The sequence below is a fragment of the Canis lupus genome, chromosome 3 (genome assembly GCF_048164855.1).
Source record: "Canis lupus baileyi chromosome 3, mCanLup2.hap1, whole genome shotgun sequence".
Lineage (NCBI taxonomy): Eukaryota > Metazoa > Chordata > Mammalia > Carnivora > Canidae > Canis > Canis lupus.
Genome location: NC_132840.1, coordinates 16194035 through 16215333, shown reverse-complemented (window position 1 = coordinate 16215333; position 21299 = coordinate 16194035). Strand labels below are relative to the sequence as shown.

Sequence of the window (21299 nt, the reverse complement as noted above, 5' to 3'; positions counted from 1 at the left end):
TCTTCCCCAGAGCCTCTCTGTCTTAAGGGGCAAAATCCTGTATGATTAAATTCTGCTTCCTTTTTTTGTGTATGGTGGGGAGCCCTGGGTGGTACCAATCCCAGTTTACTCAAGTGCTCACTTCAAGGACTCTGATTCAAGTATAAAAGATGCATCTTTTTTCCCTCCTCTATATAGATGAAAGAGAGTAAGGTTAAGACCCAATACAGCATCCAGTATGCCAAACACCAAGCTAAGTGCTCTAGACTAGTGCAAACAGAACTTTTTGGCAGTGATGGACGAGTTCTGTATCTGAGCTCCCCAATGTAATTGCCACCAGCCACATTTGGCTATTAAGCACTCAAAATGTATGACAGGAGGGACTGGATTTTTAAATCTTATTTAAATTGTAATTAACTTAAATTTAAATAGCCCCATGTGGCCAATGGCTACCTTCCATATTGGCTAGTCCAGCTCTAGATGCCTCTTATTTAAACTTTCCTTTGCTTATAAGGGCAGGGGCTAACATTATGCCCATTTTCTAGATGAGAGAACTGAGATCTATAGTGGCAAAATAATGAACCCCAGCTCACATAGCCAGTTAATGATAGGGCTATAGTCTTAACCCTGGTCTACTCTGGCTCCAGATTTACAAGGCACAAAGGCTCTCAGACGCTGTTGGGTAGGTAGGCCTGGAAGAGCCAGTGTTTGGAGCTCCGTCTCAGCACAGCCAGCAGCAATGACCCGACGGCCCCTAAAGAAGGCTTCGTCTGAGCATCTCACTCTCTAGGCAACAACCTGTGCTGGCATTCTCTTGGCAGCTATCAATGACAGAATGTTTGGACATTATGTTCCTGTTATTAAAATGCATTTTCCACTTAAAAATAAGGAGCTTCTGACACAAATGATTTATTTGAAAACAATACTACTCCTGGCAGAGAAACAGAAATAGGGGGCTTTTTTTTTTTTTTCTTTTTTACTGTTTCTTTCAGGATTAACTGAAGAAGAAGGAGGAGGAAGAGGAGGAGGAGGAGAGGAGGATGAAGAAGAAGAAGAAGAAGAAGAAGAAGAAGAAGAAGAACAAGAACAAGAACAAGAACAAGAAGGAGGAGGAGGAGGAGGAGGAGGAGAAGAAGAGAAAAGAAAAGAAAAGAAAAGAAAAGAAAAGAAAAGAAAAGAAAAGAAAAGAAAAGAAAAGAAAAGAAAAGAAAAAAGAAAAGAAAAGAAAAGAAAAGAAAGAAAAGAAAAAAGAAAAGAAAAGAAAAGAAAAGAAAAGAGAAAAGAAAAGAAAAGAAAAAAAGAAAAGAAAAGAAAAGAAAGGAAAAGAAAGAAAGGAAAGGGAAGGGAAGGGAAGGGAAGGGAAGGGAAGGGAAGGGAAGGGAAGGGAAGGGAAGGGAAGGGAAGGGAAGAAGACAGCTTGTGCCAATATTATATTCATTCTTTAATGTATATTCTTTAAAGGTCCGCCTCACCATCCTACCTCCCCCCTCCTCACTTCCATGATGAGAAATGGGTTCTAGGATCTCAGGCATGTTTGAGCAACCTCTCCCTGTCCAGACAAGGTGGGCCAGCGGGGCATACAATCCTCTCCAAATCTATCACCATATTTGAGATGTGGTGCCTCCACCCAGCAACTTCATCAAATGGCAGTCTTGAGGTTCTAGGAACCCGCTCTGCTCTTGCCTCCACCCCTGCTCTCCCATTTCCCTACCACGGGAGGTGGTGTGGTACATGACCTTGCCCTCTGTGAACATATGTGTAGTGTCACCCTGGGGAGGTGGCTCACCCTCTCTGAGCCTCAGCAATCTTCAGGGTAAAATGGGAAAAGCAGTGACTTACATGGGGCTGCCCTGAGCACCTGATCCTGTGCCTGGCCTATAGGCCTATAGGCCTAATCTGGTCTGGAAAAACCTGAGTTACCTCCTTTCTAGCCCTCGGTCAAAATCCTGACCCTCTTAAGCCTATTTCAGATTCAATCTTATTCACCAAAAATGTCTCTGCCCTCCAAGTTTACATGTGTTTTCCTAACTTATAGATCCCTGTCTATGCTTATACTAGTTCAAGGATTTGCATTACAGTTCTTTTACAATCATCATATTTTTGGCATGGGCTGTGGGCATTGACTTGGCTTCCTGAGCATTCCACCATTGCTTTCCCCATCTTTTCCTTCCATGTTGCAACCAGCACAGGGATCCATACATGATAGGTATTCACATAAATACTTGTTGAACTGAATGCCTGTAAAGTTTGAGGTCAATCTATAATAAGCAAATCCATCCATCCATCCACCGATTCATTCACTCATTCATTTTCTTGTTTACTTAATATTTATTAAGCACCTGCTGTACTCACTAAGTGTCAGGCATGGGTGCTGGTACTCAGAATGTAGAGGGGCCAGGAGAGACTAAACCCTAAGCCTTGGGCAGCCCGGGTGGCTCAGCGGTTTAGCGCCACCTTCACCTCAGGGTGTAATCCTGGAGACTCAGGATCTAGTCCCACGCAGGGCTTCTTGCATGGACCCTGCTTCTCCCTCTGCCTGTGTCTCTGCCTCTCTCTCTGTCTCTCATGAATAAATAAATAAAATCTTTAAAAACAAAAAAACCCTAAGCCTTTACAACATTCATCTTCCAGCAGGGGAGGGGGAGGGGGCATTTACCAAACCAACAGATAAAACAGAGGAACTGTGTCCCTCCATATGTGCTAAGGAGAAAAGTAAAGCAAAATTCAGGAAGAAAATCTGTAATTTTAAATAGGGCAGTCAGCGACCGCATCCCAGAGAAGGGGATATTTGAGCAAAGATTTGAAGGAGATGAGAGCGCTACTTTTTCAATATAAAATTAATTTGGAAAACAGGAAATTGGAAGCCAAAGAAATGCTTGGTTCTCTACTCAGAAGAATATCATAAAGAAAACAAAGCACTTATTTCCCCGGCTAACTGCAGTTCCCATTATTTCATCAAGGTTATTACCAGCCGATGCGGGAATTAACTTTCTGGATACTTATTATGTTCCAGGCACTACCCAAGCACTTTATATATCACCACCAAGAGCAAAGGTCTAGGCTGAGGATGGAAAAATGCCTGCAGACCCCAGGCAGGAATCGGAAAGGGCTTAAGGTCGCATGCACAAGAGGGAGTGGTGGGGACTGCGGCGACCTGAGAACAGCTGCCCCACCTGGCACAGACCACAGACCGCCGCTGCTCAGCTACGGACGATCAACAGGCTCAGGACTGTTTGATCTTCTGCCTTTTCGAAAGATGGTCAAAAGCTGGATTTGTACATGAAATTTTCCGATTTTAAAATGCTCCCGGGCAATTTAAAAAACATCATGTGGACCCAAAATTGTTCAAAATATATTTTCAGGACATATTTGGTTTCCAACCTCTGGCATAGAGAGGCAATGAGTAGACAGAGGAACCCAAAACATTTGCAGGGAGCCTGTCACCTAGCCACTACCCTTAACCCTGAGGCTGAGTATAATTCGTATTTAAAAATAGCCTGACTTCTGGGGACCCCTTGTGTGTCTGCCCAGGGGACAGTGGGCTTTGGGATCTGGGAAACACAGCGTCCTTGCATGTGGATGGAATATGCTGCCCACTGGGATCTGAATGCAAAAACAGCTGATCATTCATTAAAACAATACAAGTACTTTTGCTTGCTTATTGGCTTTTTTTTTTTTTTTATCCACTTGCACTCCACCAATAAAAATGCATTTGGCAAAATCATCCAGAGGAAACACTGTCTTTATTCAAAACTGTTTTTCTTCCCCTCTCACTTGATATTTCTAAATTATCTTATCAATAATGTATTAAAGTAATGCTCAAAAATGGAACAATACTGCACCTTTAAGAAAATATTATTTTTCCTGAGGTCCTATCAAGGTAAATTTCATCAGTATTCAAAGAATGAGCAAAGCACTTCAACAATTTATTTCAATAAAAGAAGACTTAGCTGAAAGGAGTATAAATGATGAGAACTTGCTTTAAACTGATTTATTCCCTGCAGCAATAAAAGGAATGTTTCTTCACTCAGCTGTTTAATATGCAAATATGCAGAACATCCAGCCCCTGACAGCACATCATTAATAAAACCTTGCACTGAGCAGAGCGCCCGATATTTCATTCTGATGAAAATACATGATGATGATTTTAGACTGTAGACTTTTAGAGTAGGAACAATGTGCTTTCCTGGTGATGAAACCCTACTTGTCACGGGAGCAGCGGGGGCGGGGGGGCGGGAGGGATGGCACACAGAAGCTTTCTGCAGAAGCCATCCCACTTCTGCAACAGGAAGTCCCCAGGTAAAGAGAACACTAAATCCTGAAGGCCAGTGACCATTCATGCAACCAAAACCCAAATGACAAGATATGAACAAAACTCAGGAGAGTGACAGGGATGGTGGGGAATTGGGGGGGGGGGTAAGGACTGAGACTTACTTCCTTTGGGAGTGGTGGCATGCTAATTTTTAGGATTTGTTTCAGTACGTAGGAAAAGTCCTGCTCAATGTGTTTGACGCTACTTTTCTATCCATATGAAGTACACAGCAAGCTATCTAAGGACACAGGGCTCAGTGCTCCCCACCCGGTCACCTCCCTTGATTTGCTTGTGGATTAGCAACTTCTGAATTACTCTCAGACTCTTAAGACGAGCAAAGTGAGGACAGTAGAAAATAGTCCTTGTATACTAGATCATGTGTTTTCTCTTTCATTATAATCCTGGATTGATGTTAACAATACATGGCAGGACTATAAAGTCTCAATTTTTTCTCCCTTCTTTATATTTTTCAAATTGTTTATAATAGAGTATGCCATATGTATGATGAGAAAAAATCATGTTTTTAAAAATGTAATTTTTTCTGAAGTCATTCATGAGCTAGTGCCCAGGGACTTACAAGATTGTGAGCACTAGGGAGGATTCTATCTCCCAGCATCTTGGACCTCACCATAGACCCCTTTGCTTGTTCTCAAAATAAGTATTTGTTAGATGGTTCAATAAATTACTAGTTGTAAGTGCATAGAACAGTGCCTGGAACATGGCAAGCCCACAGAAGTATTTGTTAAATAAATAACCAATAAGTCAGATTAAATATTTAATCTATTTTAGTTTGCAGAGGTGAGTTTCCTGTAAATATTACCTATTTAAGTAGGTGGGGAATAATTTTCCCATTTTTATATTAAGCTTAGTACCCTGCACGGTTCCTCTCAAAAGCGCAACCCCCGCTTAGAGAACTTTTGGATTAAAATCCCAATCCCAGAATCCCACTTGATTCTATGTGATCTTGGGCAAGTCACTTGCCTCTAGAAACTCTGCTTTCCTCATCTGTTAAGTATGCGTAGTAGTGATCATACTTATTTTGATGAGCGTTTTTGAGGATTCAGAGTGATCATCTATGTAAACACCTGGTACAGTGCCTGGCCTAGAGTGGAGGCTCACGCTCACCATTTATTAGGCACCTCCTAAAAACTAAACACTTTACGTATATCAATGTTAGTCTGCATGACAACTCTTCAAGGTAAGTGCTGCTAGCCATGTTCACCAAGGGGAGGCTAAGAATAGATGACATGAATGATACCACACAGCTTGGTCTTGAACCTGAGTCAATCTGTCACCAAAGCTTATGCCATCACATCAGCTTTACCAAAGATCTGCTTTCTTCCAGATCAAAAAAAAAAAAAAGAAAAAGAAAAAGGTCGGGTGCAGTGATTGTTCAAAAATATATGGAGAGTTTCCATTCATTTACCTCTAGTTTCCAGCTACAATTCATGCTGCTAAACTTTCCCTGGATTATTATTTTTAATAAAGTATTTAAAAACAATGTAGGTTATGGGGCAGGAGGCAGGAAGATAAAGGCAGGTGAGGTTCCCTGTGGCCGCATTATTTCAAAAGTTGGTTCATAAGAGAAAGGCCGTATGATATCTGTAACTTGTGAGATTGTCCTCAATTTTAGACAACTTGAGAAGGAGACACCCGCGAACTTGTTCCTCATGTTTGTGATGGCTCCTCTTTCAGAAAAGATGAGCCAGCTGAAAGCCGTCCCTTGCAGATGCTTCCTCCCCACACACACCCACTCTGCTTCCCCCTCTCTCTGCCCTGATGTACTCTTTATCCAACCAAAGAATAACTCTCTGTGCCAAAGGAAAGAGGACTGTTGGATTTTATTTCCAAATATTTCAATTATAAATCAATCGTTTAGCAAAATTCAATGAAGTTTGCAAAATTTCCCTTTGAATCGGCTCCCACTGAGAATCGAAAAAGTCTTGGGGGCAAGATTTCAAGTGGTCTCTTGCAGGTTTTAGTAAACTTCTCCAAGCTAGTACTTTCCATGTTTCTGATTTTATGTGCTCAGTAATACGCCCTCATAACTCAAATGGGATGAACCAATTAAACATTTCCCTGTAGTCTTTAAAATAGCTGCTCTTGGCATGTTTTTTGCATGGCACAAACCTCTGCGGGAGGATACGATAGAAATCTTGCACTATTTAAATATAGAATTGGGACATCAAAGAAAGGGTTGTATTGAAATAACATGGATAATTAAGGAAGTGGAGAACAGTAATAACTGATTTACATAAAATGCTAATGAGTCTCTTGACTTGTTTGGCAATTTGCACTTTAGGCTTGGTAACTGTGGCTCCAAATTTATGATCTAATTTTTATTTTAATATTTTCTTTTAGCAAGTTGTAACCAACACTAATGGGCGCCTGCCAACGTTGAACTTCTTCGGCCTTCCACCACCCAGAAGCTTCTTTTCCCTGGATCAAGCACGTTGGGCTTGGGGATGTCACGGGTCCGGGAGCTTCCTGGACGTCCTGGTGCAGTCGGGTTCCTTTGGAGCTAACGGGGCCCGTGTCATTGGTGTCGCTCCAGATGATCAGTGGCATTCAACATATGCACGGCTGGCAGAGCCACCCGGGCTACGAAACTGGGAAAACGAGTGCGGCATCACGGAGGCTGAGCCTTTCCCTGCACGGCCGGCTCCCCGTTATTCAGCCCGGGGCAAGGCGCCCGCTCGCTCGGGGTTAGCACGTGCGGTTCCCTGGTACCTCTCGCTGCCGAGAAGAAATTATATGCTCTGCAAACTCCTGTTTTATTGTACTCGTGTACGGAGCTCGCCTTGCAGGGCCACAGCCTCCCATGAATACGAATGAGGGTTGGCGCTGCTCCTCCGGGACCCGTGTGCGCGCTGACCTTCAGCGTACCCTATTTCCCTCCGAGCCTTCGAAGCGTGATCCACTGCTTTCTCTGGCCATTCCCCCTTCACCCCATTGATGGGCTTCAGAGCTACTTAAATTCCCAAGCCCTGACGCGCTGCGGCGCTGACCAGGGCTCCGGCTCGCTCTCTTATGGATTGTACAAGGTCACCGCTGGGGAGAGGGAGGCGGCAGGCAGAGCATTTATCAGGATGTATTGCTTTACTTTTTCTATCCATCACCAAGGCGATGATTCTATTTTAGTGAAAATCCATTGAACTCCGATCAAGTCAGATGGCTGTTATCATTGGAAACTCAAGAGCTGTCAGGCCGTAATCGGTACAAATGCCGGACCCTGAAATGGGGGGCTCGGGGACGGTGATGGCCTCGTGGGGATCTTTTGTGGTCAGCCTTGGATTTAAAAATCTCATCCGATCATTTTCTTTTAAGTACTTTTTGTTTCAGCTCCTCGGGCTGTAAGTGATAAAATCTGGTTATGCAAGGTAGAATGAACCGATTACAGGCCATTTAGGGATAGTTTAGAGACACAATGGTTTCTCCTGTCCTGCCACACCGCTTACTGTGGTCCTAATACCCTAATAACCGACCCATCAGAATACCGACGTGCACCTGAACGATCACGGAACCCTGAACACAAGGAGTGCACACACACACTCCCGTCTTAGTAGAAACCACCAAACTTTAGCTACACTGTTTTGGGGTCTCCACATATAAATTTTCCGATCACCACACTTCGCTATAGGATTCAATGCTACGCAGCACTTCCACCTGCCTGGTTATATGTGTATGATAAATGTCCCTACTTCCATCCGCATGTGTTTGGGAAGGTTCGGGTCTACAGTTATCATGTTGAATGTGGGGCTTGAGGGGGGCGCGGAGATAGAAAAACGAATTCCGAAGCTCCCTGAAAAATTCTTTTGGGCTTGTCTTCTGGTTATGGATTTAATTAAATCTGACATGTGAATAAAATCATTTAAGCATATTTGCCGCCCTGCCAGTATTCTAAACTTTTACTAAAACGGGGTTGGAGGGTTTGTGAATTACAAGGACAGAACGATTTTCGATCTGGGGTCCTGTAGCGCCAAGTGATACTTAACTCTTAATTATCCAAAAGTGCATTATTTTCCCTGTAGATTGTAAAGGACATTAGCTCCTCCACCACCCCAGTGGAAGGCCATTTGCTGCTTGGGTGGGCCAGAAAGGGACGAAGGAAGGCACCCCGACGCTAATTGTCTGCACGTGTTGGTCTCACCACTTTTTAAAATGTAAAGCAATCTTTCCGTGTATTTTCTATTTTGCAATCCATATCTTTATTCCTCTTTATTAGTGAGGGTAATTGAATATTGACTGTGCATCTTAAATACATTTTCATCCTAAATAATAGTGACAAAAATAAGCCCAGGTATTTATTGGTCACTTACTGTGAACCAGGCTTTGTGGTAAGTCCTTGATATATGTTGCCTCATATAAGTCTTAAAACCACCCCTACATGAGACAGGGGCAGGTGCCCGGGTGGCTCAGCCGGTGAAGTGCCTGCCTCCAGCTCAGATCATGATCCTGGGGTTCTGGGATCAAGCCCCCGTCAGGCTCCCTGCTCAGGGTGGAGTCTGCTTCTCCCTCTCCCTCCTCTGCCCCTGACTCATGCTCTCTCTCTCTCTCTCTCTCTTTCTCTCACTCTCTCTCTGTTAATTAAATAAAGAAAATCTTTTTTGAAAGTCCATAAATGAGACGGGGCATGTCCACTGACAGAGGAGGAACCCGGGCCTCTGAGGGTACCAGCAATTCACCCGATTATCACAAGATTCAGTAGTGGCAGCTGTGCCATGATACTACTGATGGCCACCCTCCAGAGCTGTATTAAACAGTACCTGAGGCAGTTCCCTAGGGTGGCAAACTAGGAGGTTTGAAATTCATCATCTTGGAGCTCGGGAGGCCAGAAGTCAGAGCCCAAGTGTCGACAGGGATGGTGCCTCCTGGGGGCTCTAAGGGAGACGCAGTCTCAGGCCTCTGTCCCAGCTACTGCTGGTTGCTGAAGAAGCTCCACTATAGGCTCTGCCTCCATCCTCATGTGGCCTTCTCACTGCGGGTCAGTTTCTGTCTGTTATAAGGACCCGCTCCTTGGATTTGCAGCCCACCTACAGTTACATCTGTAAAGACCCAATTTGCAGGGCGCCGGGGTGGCTCAGGTAGTTTCAGCATCCAACTCTTTATTTGGGCTCAGGTCATGATCTCAGGGTTATAGGATTGAGCCCCACATCAGGCTCTGTGCTCAGCATAGAGTCTGCTTGTCCCTCTCCCTCTGCTCCTCATCCTGCTCTCTCTCTCTCTCAAGTAAATAAATAAATAAAATCTTCTTTTTTTTTTTTTTTTTTAAAGACCCTATTTGCAAGGAGAGCTGTATTCTGAGGTTCTGGATAGCCAGGAATTTGAGTAGAGGAGGGCACATCATTCAACAGAGTTCAGCATCCACCTGGACTCCAAATCTGGGACTGCTGGGCCCTGAAGGACGTCTACAGGACCATAATGCTATAATCCTTATTGAGAGGGCGACATGATTGCCAGTCACGTGCCTGTGATTCTTCCATACATTTCTCAGAACTACCATACGGCAAGGCACCAGTGTGGCGCGCTGCGTCGTGATGATCACTGTGATGTCACTGCGTACTTGCAGGATAAACCAGCATCGTGAGAGAGCTGGGAAAGGTGTTTCTTTCCTGATCTGGGAGAGAGCCAGAAGAGCCAGATGCACAGAAAAACATCCAAGGATGTAACCCTGGGTAAAGAGTGGCTGGCGAATCATCACAGGCTGCCTGGCCTTCCTAAACCCTGGTGGGCCTGGCTGTGGTTGGCCCTGGAACCACTGGAGGGAGAGAACCAGGGCCAGGCCAGGGGTGGGCAAGGCCTCATCTGTACTCTGCTGACATAGAGAAGCCCTGACATCGGAGGTGGAGTTTCCACCAGAGGCAACGAGGAGTAGGAATTTTGAATTCCTGGCCACAGTTCATTCCTCCTTCCTTCCTCTGGCTTCGGGGGGAGGGGCAGTGAGAGGAAAGTAAGCCAAATAACAGGTCAATATTATTGGTGGGGAGGCAGGAAGGGAAAAAAGCAGCATTTCCAGAGGATTTGTTCTAATAATAAAATTCTGTTGATGAAATAGTGGTACATGCACAAGAGAGAAATGGAACATAGGGGAAACTTTATCCTTCTCTTCAAACGAAATCTTATTAGAGATTATTTGGAATAAAGACGTCTTTCGAGTCACTGCGATCATCAAAACGGGTTACACAGGATGTAAATATCAAGGGGGAAAATATAGAATGAACTAAAATCAACTGCCCAGTAAATAACAGCTAGTTTATAGCTAAAACCAGCAAAAATTCTCATACTTTTGGAATGCAAACAAGTGGCATATGTGCGTTAGACAGTTTAGACTGCCTCATTTGACCTTTTCCACCACCCTGCTGGGTCACAGTTCTCAACCTCAATATTCTGGCATTTAGGGCTGGACTGTTCTTTGTGGGAGGGGCTGCCCCAGGCATTGTAGGATGTTGAGCAGCATCCCTGTCACGACCCACGAGATGCCAACAGCACCTCCACACCCTGGCTGCCACAACCAAAAATGCCTCAGACATAATGAAATGTCCTCTGAGGGTTAACATTGTTCCAGGATGCCACTGTTCTAGCTGAAGAACTCGGAAAGTTAAAAACGACCTTTCTAGGATTTACAACTATGTACTAGACACCCGTCTATCCCACCAACTGGTAGAAGCTGTCACAGGAGACACAAATTGTAGAAGGGAGGGAAAGGCCATATTCCTGCTTCTTTGAAGCTTCTCCTTCTAGCAAGTCAGAGCATGTGCAAACAGAGTTTTCCCTGAGTGGTAGCAATAGGGCCACAGCGGAGGTGGCTTTGGTTTATTCATCTGGCTTGGCTGCAGTTGTGGCTTCCATGGTAGGAGTGCCCTGGGGGGTTACGTCTGAGTTTTTCAGGGAGCCATTCTTTTTTTTTTTTTTTTAAGATTTTATTTATTTATTCATGAAAGACACAGAGAGAGGCAGAGACACAGGCAGAGAGAGAGAGAAGCAGGCTCCATGCAGGGAGCCCGATGCGGGACTTGATCCCCGGTGTCCAGGATCACGCCCTGGGCTGAAGGCAGGCACCAAACCACTGAGCCACCCAGGCGTCCCACGGGAGCCATTCTTGGAGAGGACCGACTTCAAAGTCACTCCTTCAGTTTTTCCAACAAATTTGTAAGCACCAAATTGCTTTTATTAAATTCCTTCCTGTATACAGATTATAGAGAGGTTCCCATTTCCTACACCAAGCCCTGATGTTACTATCACATGTCCCATCAGGGAGACTCAGGCATGCTCTGAAGACGCCCAAGTCTGGGCCATCGCTCTGCTAAGAATGCACTTCCTACCTTTCTTCCCCCACTGCTCAGCTTCCCAGAGCAGTCCACCTGCCAACACTCATTTAGATCCCAAGACCCATCTTATGCATGGCCTTCTCTATAATAAAGTTTCCTCCGCCAAACTGCTACCTCCTCATCCTCCCACACCCTCACCCACACTTGGCAAAGATAACTCCTCCTTTCCCCCTCTCTCCTACATTCTTGGTACCTTTGTTATTGCACTTAGCACAGTGAACGCTCTAACTGTATGTTCATGTGCCTTGTCCCTAACTAAACTGTAGGATCCTAACTCTTTCGTAAGCTCCGGGGCCTCACTCGAGCTAAGTGCATGGTGAAGGGTGGTTAAATGAAGAATATATAAACAAATGAATGGATGGAACCTTGATATATCATCCCTGTTTATCTAATGACATTTTATCTCATGGTCCTCACCCTTGAAATTCTTATGGAATACCCAAGGGGAGCCAAGACTAATACAACAGGAAAGATATTAAGCTGTGTGGTTCTGATGGGTAGTGTATTAAGAAGAGCTTTGGCTGAGCACAGAGCAGAGTCTAATGTGATGGAATCAAAATGCACATCCTCGACACCAGTGAAAGACTCATATGGAAGAACAGAAAGGGGCCAAGTGGCTGAGGCCTTATAGAATAGGCAATCAAGGTTCAACGTGATAGGAAAGATAGGGAGACAGAGACAAAAGGGAGATTGCTCAGATGAGTTCAGTACAACAACAGAACCTAGGAATGGGACCCTGATCTGTATCCTGTTATCTCCATCATTATTATTTTTACTTTGCTACAAAAAAACCCCACTAGAACCCAGAAAAGTATATTTATATTGAGATAACCTAATAAATAACAAGGTCAACCTGTCCAAGCATAAATATGGTATTAAAAGAGACAGATAACTCTGCTTCTACAAAGATGGTCTGCTATTAGGAGGAGAAACCTAAAATTTAAATGCCAAAGATTGGTAGAGAAGTTCACCCATGGATTCTCAGGAAAGCTGTCAGCAAACGAATAAAGCAGTATTTTCTCTCCTATTAAAGAGAATAAGAAAATGTATATGCAATGGGCTTCACAAGAGTGGAATACAGTTCTTTTCATGATAGACTAGATTGGTATTAACCACTGATGTAGGTTATTAAAAGCTATGGCCCTTGTGAGCCTATTTTTAATTAAATATGAGAGCAAACCCTGTTGCACTGTTTTCCATGGTAGAGGTTGTAGGGTGGTGGCATTGCAGTGAAGACACCCCTGGCAGGAGGGGTTTGGGCACCTGCTCCCTCAGTCACCAGATGAGTGACACTGAATAAATCACCTACTTGCTATGACGCCTCAGAAATATTTGCAGAGAGCTTACTGTGCTGAGCATGGTGCTGAGCACTTCAGATAAACCACGTTACCTATGACCATGCTCTGTGACCAGCAATATCACTGTGTCCATTTCACAGACTAGGAAACTGAAGTACAGTGAGGGCAGCCCACGGTCACAGAGCTTTGAAGCTTTGACAGATAGGACTGAAGTCAAGGGTTTCTGACTCTGGAGATGACACACTTCTCCACTTTAGAGTCCATCAGAGACAGCTCTGGATAGAGCCACTAATCAAGGCACCATTTTGTGAAGGGTCAAGCCATGCTGGATCTGAGCCCCAGACACCCACCCCAGCATGGGCTGCCTCGATCAGAACTCCTGGCATTGTGACATACCACACTGCATCCTTGTTTCAAATCCACTGAGTCAGCATCTTCTGGGACTTTTCGTGGCAAAGGCTGTCCCGATCCATACAGGATTGCTACCAGGAAAGAACACTTACTGGAAACTCCCTTAGTGAGAAGGCTGGATTAAGAGTCCTGCCCACACTTGCTCACCTACTTCTCACAATCACTTGATGAGCAAGGGGCTAAATGCTACTTTTGGCGCCATTCTCTGGAAAAGGAAGCCAAGGCTGAGGAGTTTATGTAATAGGATCAAGGCTGCACAATCGGTATGGCCAAGCCCCCTGGCTTCTCCCCACTTTCTCAGGGAACACCCAAAGACTGTTTGCCAAACCCTGTCGAGGTGCTTTAATACACCTGGCATAGCACCTGCTACGACCTTATGAAGACAGGCTATTTTTTCTGTTTGTGAAAGACCAATTCTCTCCAACACAATCCCTACTTGTGGAACTGAAGGTGGCAGGGGCTGCTGGGGAGGAGGGAGAGAGAGAAAACTATTATTTTAGAGGTGAATAAATTCAAGAAACAAGTGTGGGAAGATTCTGTACTCACAACCCCCATGATAATGACATAAGGGACTTTTAATTCAGATAGCAGTTGGGTTTTAGGGTTAGAGATAACATAAACATCACCCAACTTCCCTAAGACCCTGTAAAGCCCCTTTTTTATGGAAATGTCACCCCCTGGACATTAATACGGCCTTAGGAGAATCTGTCCTCTGGCTTAAATCTGAATCTACTATGGAGCTTCCTTAGGAAGCCTTCTTAGGACGCTGCATGTCACAAGAATTAAAAGCAAACTTTTATCTCTCTGTTCTAAATCTCCTCTTTTCAATCACTAATCTCTCCAGGAAAGAACACAACCAAACAGCCCCATTAGGTAAGAGGCAGATAGAACTGATGTAAATCCCCCTGAATTAATGGGCCTGCTACGTACTCCCCACAATGGCCCTTCCCAAGATGACCTTGACAATCAGCAGATCTTGTTTGTCTGCATTTTCCAAAGACTCAAGGCCCCACTCACAGATGAAGGAATCTGCTTAAGTTCTCAGACGGGCACCCCCCTCAAAGGCTCTAGAGGCTAACTGAAATTTACTGACATTACAGATCTTAAAAATGATTTAAAAAAGAAAAAGGCAGGGGCACCTGGGTGGCTCAGTGGTTGAGCGTCTGCCTTGGGCTCAGGTTGTGATCCTGGGATCGAGTCCTGCATCAGGCTCCCTGCAGGGAGCCTGCTTCCCCCTCTGCCTATATCTCTGCCTCTCTCTCCGTGTCTCTCCTGAAAATAAATAAAATCTTTAATAAATTAATTAATTTTTAAAAGGGCAAACTGCAATATCTCAACCTGACAAAATGGACTATAAGTGTGTCATGAAATAACCTATTGTTCTGGGGATTTTTTGCCCTGGAGGTCAAACGAGGATCCTTCTGTGCCTAATGATGGGTATAAGGAGTCATCATGGGCCAGGTGATGCCAGTGTAACACGTAACCCTCCAAATCTCAGTGTCTTAAGGCCACGATGCAGAAGCACAGGATATTTCTCTATGGCCATCTTGGGTCAGTTGGGGCTCTTGCCTGGTCCTTCCTCCAGGACCCGCAGTGACAGAGCAGCTGGTGTCTGGAACACTGCCGGTCAGCATGGCAGAAAATATGGTGCGGCATGCTCTGGGCTCTTTACGTTTCTGCCTCGAGAGACACAGGTCACATCCACTCAGATCCCATGGGTCGAAGCAACTCACGTGGCAAGGGGTACAGTCACACCGTGTACCCACGGGAACCTCACAATGGGTGAGGACACGTCAGGGGTGGGCGAACACTTCTCTAGGGGCCCCGAGCATGTGTGTATCAGGATCGGAAGTCACGTGTGTAGCAGAATTCAGCCTGTGGCCCCAGAAGCCCTTTGCCCACTGGGATACATGTTGCCCCCAAGAGGGGCTCACTCCTGCAGTAACCCACGCCAACTCAGAAAATTCTACGAGGCCCTGGCCTCTGCTATCTTTTGTCCCCATCACGTTTCCCTAATAGATGACCCTACCAATTCCCATTGGCAGCCCTTTGTAGTGTAATGAACAGGATGCAGGCTGATGAATGTGGCCACTGCACAGAAAACGTCAGTTCTTTCATTAAGCAAACCTTCCCAAGTTCATTGTATTGAACCAGGGTTTAGGCTATTAGGCTGACACATGACAGAGCCAATTCTAGTCACATTGTAAGTGCCTATTCATGTTTGGCAAATTCTGTTTTACGCACATGCACACATTTAGAATTGGACTCTTGTTGCCTGCAACTTTTTCCCCCCTTGAAATCTATTTTCCTATTTTTAACTGTTAATAATTAAGAAAAATCCCACTTTAATAACAGAGCCTCAACAAGCCTAATTGAGAGAGAACATAATGGATCGCCATAGCGGGTTTCTATTCTGCTGGCCACCGACATGCTTGCTCTTCCCAGATGCACTGATATTGATATACCGTGTTCATTTGTGGAAGGGGGAAAAAATAAAATATTTACGCACATAGTTTTGACACTGCTGGCTCTTCTTTCTGCTTGCATTTTAAAAGAAAACATCACTTACAAGCTCGGAATCCCTGCTAGTGAAGGAGACAGGATTAAAGGCATCATTCTAGGGCACAGGCTATGAATGAGCCAGCCTGACAGAGGTAGAGGCTCAGAGCATCCAGAGCCAGGAGCCCTGGCTGCTTTATCCCCAAACAGCCACTTCCTACGCAGACAGTCAATCTATAATACTCAGGCAGCAGGCGTGCTGTGGGGGCCTCCCGGGTGGCTGGCCCACACTGGGTATCGGGACGTAGACAGGACTAGGCCTGTGGTAAACTGGGAGGCAGGCCATCGATTACATTCCAGTGTCCTCAGCAGGATGATGTGTCCTCAAGGCAGCCTCTTCTCTCCCTCTCCATTCTCATCTCATGTCATAAGTTGCCATCGTTGCTCTCCGAGACTCTGAGCTGTCCCCAACTGGCCCTGCAGCTCCTGCTCTCGCCTCCTACAGACTGCAACCACATCTTTTTAAAACTGTGATTAAAATCATGTCATACTTTGCTTACAAACTTCAAAGGGCTTGCATCACAAACAGAATAAAATCCAGGCTCCTTACAACAGCTTTACGAGCTGGCATTTGCCTCCCTCTCTGACCTCATTGCCTGTCGCTCCAACTGGCTCCAACCATAATGGCTGCCTTCCCTCCCTTGAGCAAGTAAGTCAAGCATATTTCCACCACAGGATCTTTGCACTTGTCATGCCTCTGGTTGAAATTCTCTTTGGTGAGGATGAGGATGCGGAATGGGGAGTGACTGCTACTGGGCATGGGTTTCTTTCTGGTGGATGAAAATGTTCTGCAATTAGTGGTGATGGTTTTACAACTTTGTAAATACATTGAAAACCACTAGATATATGCAGTATATACGTAAAATGGTGTACACTTTAAAAAGGAGAGCATTATGGTATTGAATTCTATCTCAATAAAAAAAATAAAATGGTGTTTTTTTCACTTTTGGGATTATGTTTCCCCAAGACTCTGGCTTCTGCTTTCTTATCTTCTCTTGCTCTCCTGCTGGCTCACTCAGATGGAAGCCAGCTGCCATGTTGCAAGTTGCCCTTTAGAGAGGTCCATATGGCAACACTCCACAAAGAACAGCTGATAAAGGAACTGAGCCCCTCAGTCCAACAACTGCCAAAAACAACAACAACAAAAGAATTCTGTCGAGAACCATGAATGTGACCTTGGGAGCAGACCCTTCCCAGTCCAGCCTCTTGACTGCCACTTATGAGAGATGCTGAACCATGCCTGGATCTGTCATCCGTGAAAAGGGTGATGTGACCAAAGCGTGTGGTTTTAAGCCAAAAAAATAAAAACAAACAAATTTTAAAAAGCCTTCTTCCGAGTCCCCCAGTTCTAAAGAGTTGGGAGACAAGCTTACTTACAAAGGTCTGACCCCTTCCACCGCTCTGCCACTTTGCTGTATTCATCATCCCTAATCCCAGGAATTCTTTCTGGGGGCATGATGCTCCTGGCATAGTACGTGCTCAAGAAAGTCTTATAGAACTGAGTCAGATTTTCTAGTTCTTTTTTTCTTTGCACGAAGCTAGAAAATGTTCTCAACAAGAAGGAAACAAAGGAGAGTAAAATATGCACATCCCATCGAGGTCTACTCTTTTCCAATCCCTTGTATGCTGATTACATTCCCACCAAGGCTCTCAGTGAAGGCTGGTGACCTTGCCCTGACCCTGTGACAGTGACGTTATTCTATGTACAGACAAGAGGTAGTTCTAAGATTTGGCCTTGGCTGTACTAACCTCTCTTATTTACTGGACAAGCCATCATCCGAGCAGCCCCCTTTCCTGCCCCGTGCTTTCCAATGAAGCGCTCAATCCTAACACATGGCAAACCCCAAAGTTAGGGAATCAATTTATACTATTAGAAGGCGACTTTGTTCCAGAAACAATTCACAGGGACCCTTCCCAAAGCTTTTCCTCAAACAGCCCACACACAGAGCCCGCTCCCCGCCCTGCTGCAACATGTCTCATTCAAGAGAGATTTATTACAGGGCTGTCAACACAATCCCACCTTTACGGAAAAAGATAAAAATAAGAAACACCTTACAAGAAGATGCCGTGGCGAAAGCTAAATCATAAATGTTTGATAAGGAATGGTCAAATCCAGACAAATAACTGTTCAATCCCACTTTGTATTAAGCAGATAAAGTCATACAGAAAATCAATGTGATGTATTGAAAGGGAGAAAAAAATTGCCAAGCTTGGGGATTGGGCTACATGGTGTTATGAAGTAGTCACTTCGTAAGAACCTGATAATACGATAGCAACATAAATATTTAAAAATGGGGTGCTTATTGCTGACTTGCCAGGCCTGTCAATGGCACTCCAGTTCTCTCTGCTGCTGCTGTTGCTGGAGGTAATTTCTGGGGTGACACATGGGTCCTCATGGGAGAACTGCAGAGAAAAGAAACTGATGCAACCGTTTTGGAGGACAATTTGGAAATTCCTACGAAACTAGATATTTTGAAGGCAAACATACCCTTTGTTCCAACACAGCCGCTACTAGAAAGTAACCCTTCTGCTATCCTCCTTGTGCAGGTAGAAGGAATACACGTGCAGGAGTGTTTATCACCAAATCATGTGTAAAAGCAAAACATAAATTTGACCTAAATGCCTGCCAACAGAGGAATGAATAAATAAATTATAAGATGCTCATGTGATGAAATATGACGTAGTCATGGTGTGTTACGAGTTTGAGCTACATGTGCTGGTATCAAATAATCTCCAAGACATAAAAAAAAAGCCAAAGCAATGAACAAAATACCTTCAATGGTTTCTGTTGTAAGCACTTTTTCTTTTTTTAAAGAAAGCTCTCCATATGTGTATCTGATGATAAATTCACATGATGCTTCTAGAAGAATCTATAATATAATATATAATCCATGGTGGTTTCTCTTGGAGACATGGATGAGAATGAGATACGGAAGGAAAACATCTACTGTTAAGTCTTATTGAAAGGTTTGAAACTTTCACCATGAGCCTCCATTCCTTGTTCATTTCCCCTGAGTGGGGGAATAGAGCAGCAATCGCCACAACCAACACTAAAACAAGGTAACTGGAAAACCTTTTCTGGAGCTAGGAAGCCCTGGGTTGTTCCCTGAATCATCTGAGAAAGACTGAGGGATCTTTGGATGTTCATTACTACACCTCTGCCCCGGCTCCTCTCCCACCAGAAACCACAGCATGAAAGCTGGAGCGTCCTCTGGTGCAGACCAGCCTCCTCCATCTCCGGGAAGAACAGCCATGCTTCCTTCTGTTTCCCCCAAGCCCATACCAAGCCTCCTCAAATGAACTGAGCGGGTTTCTGCCAAAATGTGGGGCCTTTCACGTGCAGAAGTACATTTTAAAGACTGGCTCGCGGGGCCAGGTGACTTCTACCAGTTACCCTGTAGGGCAATGAGCTCCCGCTGATGGCATTATTTTATATAAATTGTAATTAAAAAAAAAAGAGTAAAATGAAAGACAAAGACTTTGCAATAGTAAAAGATGAGGAAGGGTCTCCTGAACCAGAGAGTAATAAAAGCTTGCCAAACAAGCAGGTACTTACACAGAGAAGAAAAACAATCCTGGGATCACCCTGCTGAGAAGTGGGTTTGCTTTAAGGGGAAATCATAGGAAATGAAGATCAATTAACAATGTACCAATGCGCCTAAAGATGACTTGACTTTATTACACTAACAACATGTCACCTCCCTGGCAGGGGAGGCCCCTGGGACAAGAAGGCAGCTGACGAAAGGGGTGGCCAGTCTAGTGGTTTGTTCTTCTGAAGTAAACATCCACGAAGAGCCATGCTGTCTGCCTAAATAAGAAAAGTGGCTTACAAAAATGAAAGTAACTTTTTTTGATCATCCTTGACATGACACTTTCTATTTCTATATAGGTAAAGACAGGATCATGGTGATTTTTCAAATATTTTTGGTACTAGTGAACTAGGAAAAAGAGGCTCCTTTTGATAAACCAACAACTCTCCCAACCTAGCCTCCCAGACCTAGAGATTAGTACCCAGTTCACTCAAGAAACATTTGACATGAGGTCTTGAAAGCTGTTCTTCTTACATCACACTTTCCATCAGATGTCTCAAGTGTCAGGACACATCAGAACATTCTGGAGGTCTTGTGAAATAACAGGAGATGGTTGGTCTGGCTACCAGAGTTTCTGATTCAGGGGGTCTGGGGTGGGGCCACAGAATCTGCACGCCTAACAGGTTCCCAGGTGATGCTGCTGAGAACCCCCAGCACAATGGTTAGAAGCTTGGACTGTGGAGCCAAATGCATTTGATTTAACCCTTAGCCCTGTCACTCAGTTGTCTATGATTTAAACAGTCACTGAATCCCTGGATACCTCAGGATGCCTTATCTATAAAATAGACATACCAGTAATATCTGTCTGCACTGGGTTAAATCATGTTTCCACAAAATTCATGTCTACCTGGAACCTCAGGATATGGCCATATTTGGAAATGGGGCCTCTGCAGCTATGGTTAGTCAAAGTAAAATAACTTCATAGTGAGTTCAGGTGGGCCCTAAATCCAATGACTAGTGCCCTTACAAGAAGAGGAGAGGCTGTATGATGGTCATGTGAAGACAGAAGTCAAGACTGACTCACGCTACCACATATCAAGGAACACCAAAGATTTCTAGCACCTACTAGCAACTAGGAGAGAGGCATGGAACAGATTCTCAGAATCAGAACAGATTCTCTCTCTCTCCTTCCCAGAAGGAACCAACCTTGCCAACAGATTGTTTTCAGACTCTAAAACTGTGAGTTCTCCGTACATTTCTATTTTAAGCTACCCAATTTGTAGTGCTTTGTCACAGCAGCCCTAGGAAACTGATACATGGCCTTAAGGAATTCTTGCGAGGATTAAATTAGTGAATACCTAGCAGGTGTCTAGAGTAGGGCCTGGCACATAAGGAATAAAAGTGAAATAGTAGTTCATATTATTATTCTTTTGGTTTTACCCATACTTTCTTTCATTATTTTGGTATGAAAAATACTCTTTCTCTTGGAAAGCAAAACATCAAAACTGTAGAAAACAGTCTAGAGCAGGAATTCTCAACCAGGGATGCTTTTGTCCCCACCAAAGGGATATCTGGCAATGTCTACAGAGAGTCTGCTTTTTTAGGACTTGGGAGGCAGGCAAGCGTTGCTGGCCTCCAGCGGATAGAGGCCTGGGTGCTGTTAAAACATCCCACAATGCACAGGAAGCTCCCACACACAGCAAAGAGTTGTCTGATCCATAAGTCAAAAGTGCAAGCTGGAGAAACCATTGTGAGGTGAAAAGTGAGTCACCTGATCCTTGAGTTCAGCTTCCCAAGATGAGAACAGGAGCAGTTTGTCGAGCACTACACAATGCTTCCTAAGAGAGCAGTTACCACCAACACACACAGCCTCCCCCTCTAA

At 44.5% G+C, this 21299-nt stretch overlaps 1 protein-coding gene and 1 long non-coding RNA gene across 7 annotated transcripts in view; both read right to left on the bottom strand.

The window, feature by feature from the left end:
* WWOX (WW domain containing oxidoreductase) overlaps positions 1-21299 on the bottom strand; it is a 946355-nt gene that overhangs the window by 453534 nt on the left and 471522 nt on the right. The gene's annotated exons all lie outside the window — the stretch shown is intronic.
* LOC140624510 (uncharacterized) lies at positions 18071-20057 on the bottom strand. The gene is made up of 5 exons (XR_012023977.1): positions 19899-20057; positions 19444-19695; positions 18661-18757; positions 18376-18510; positions 18071-18290 (listed from the first exon to the last, which is right to left on the bottom strand). It is a non-coding gene; the product is annotated as an uncharacterized lncRNA (long non-coding RNA).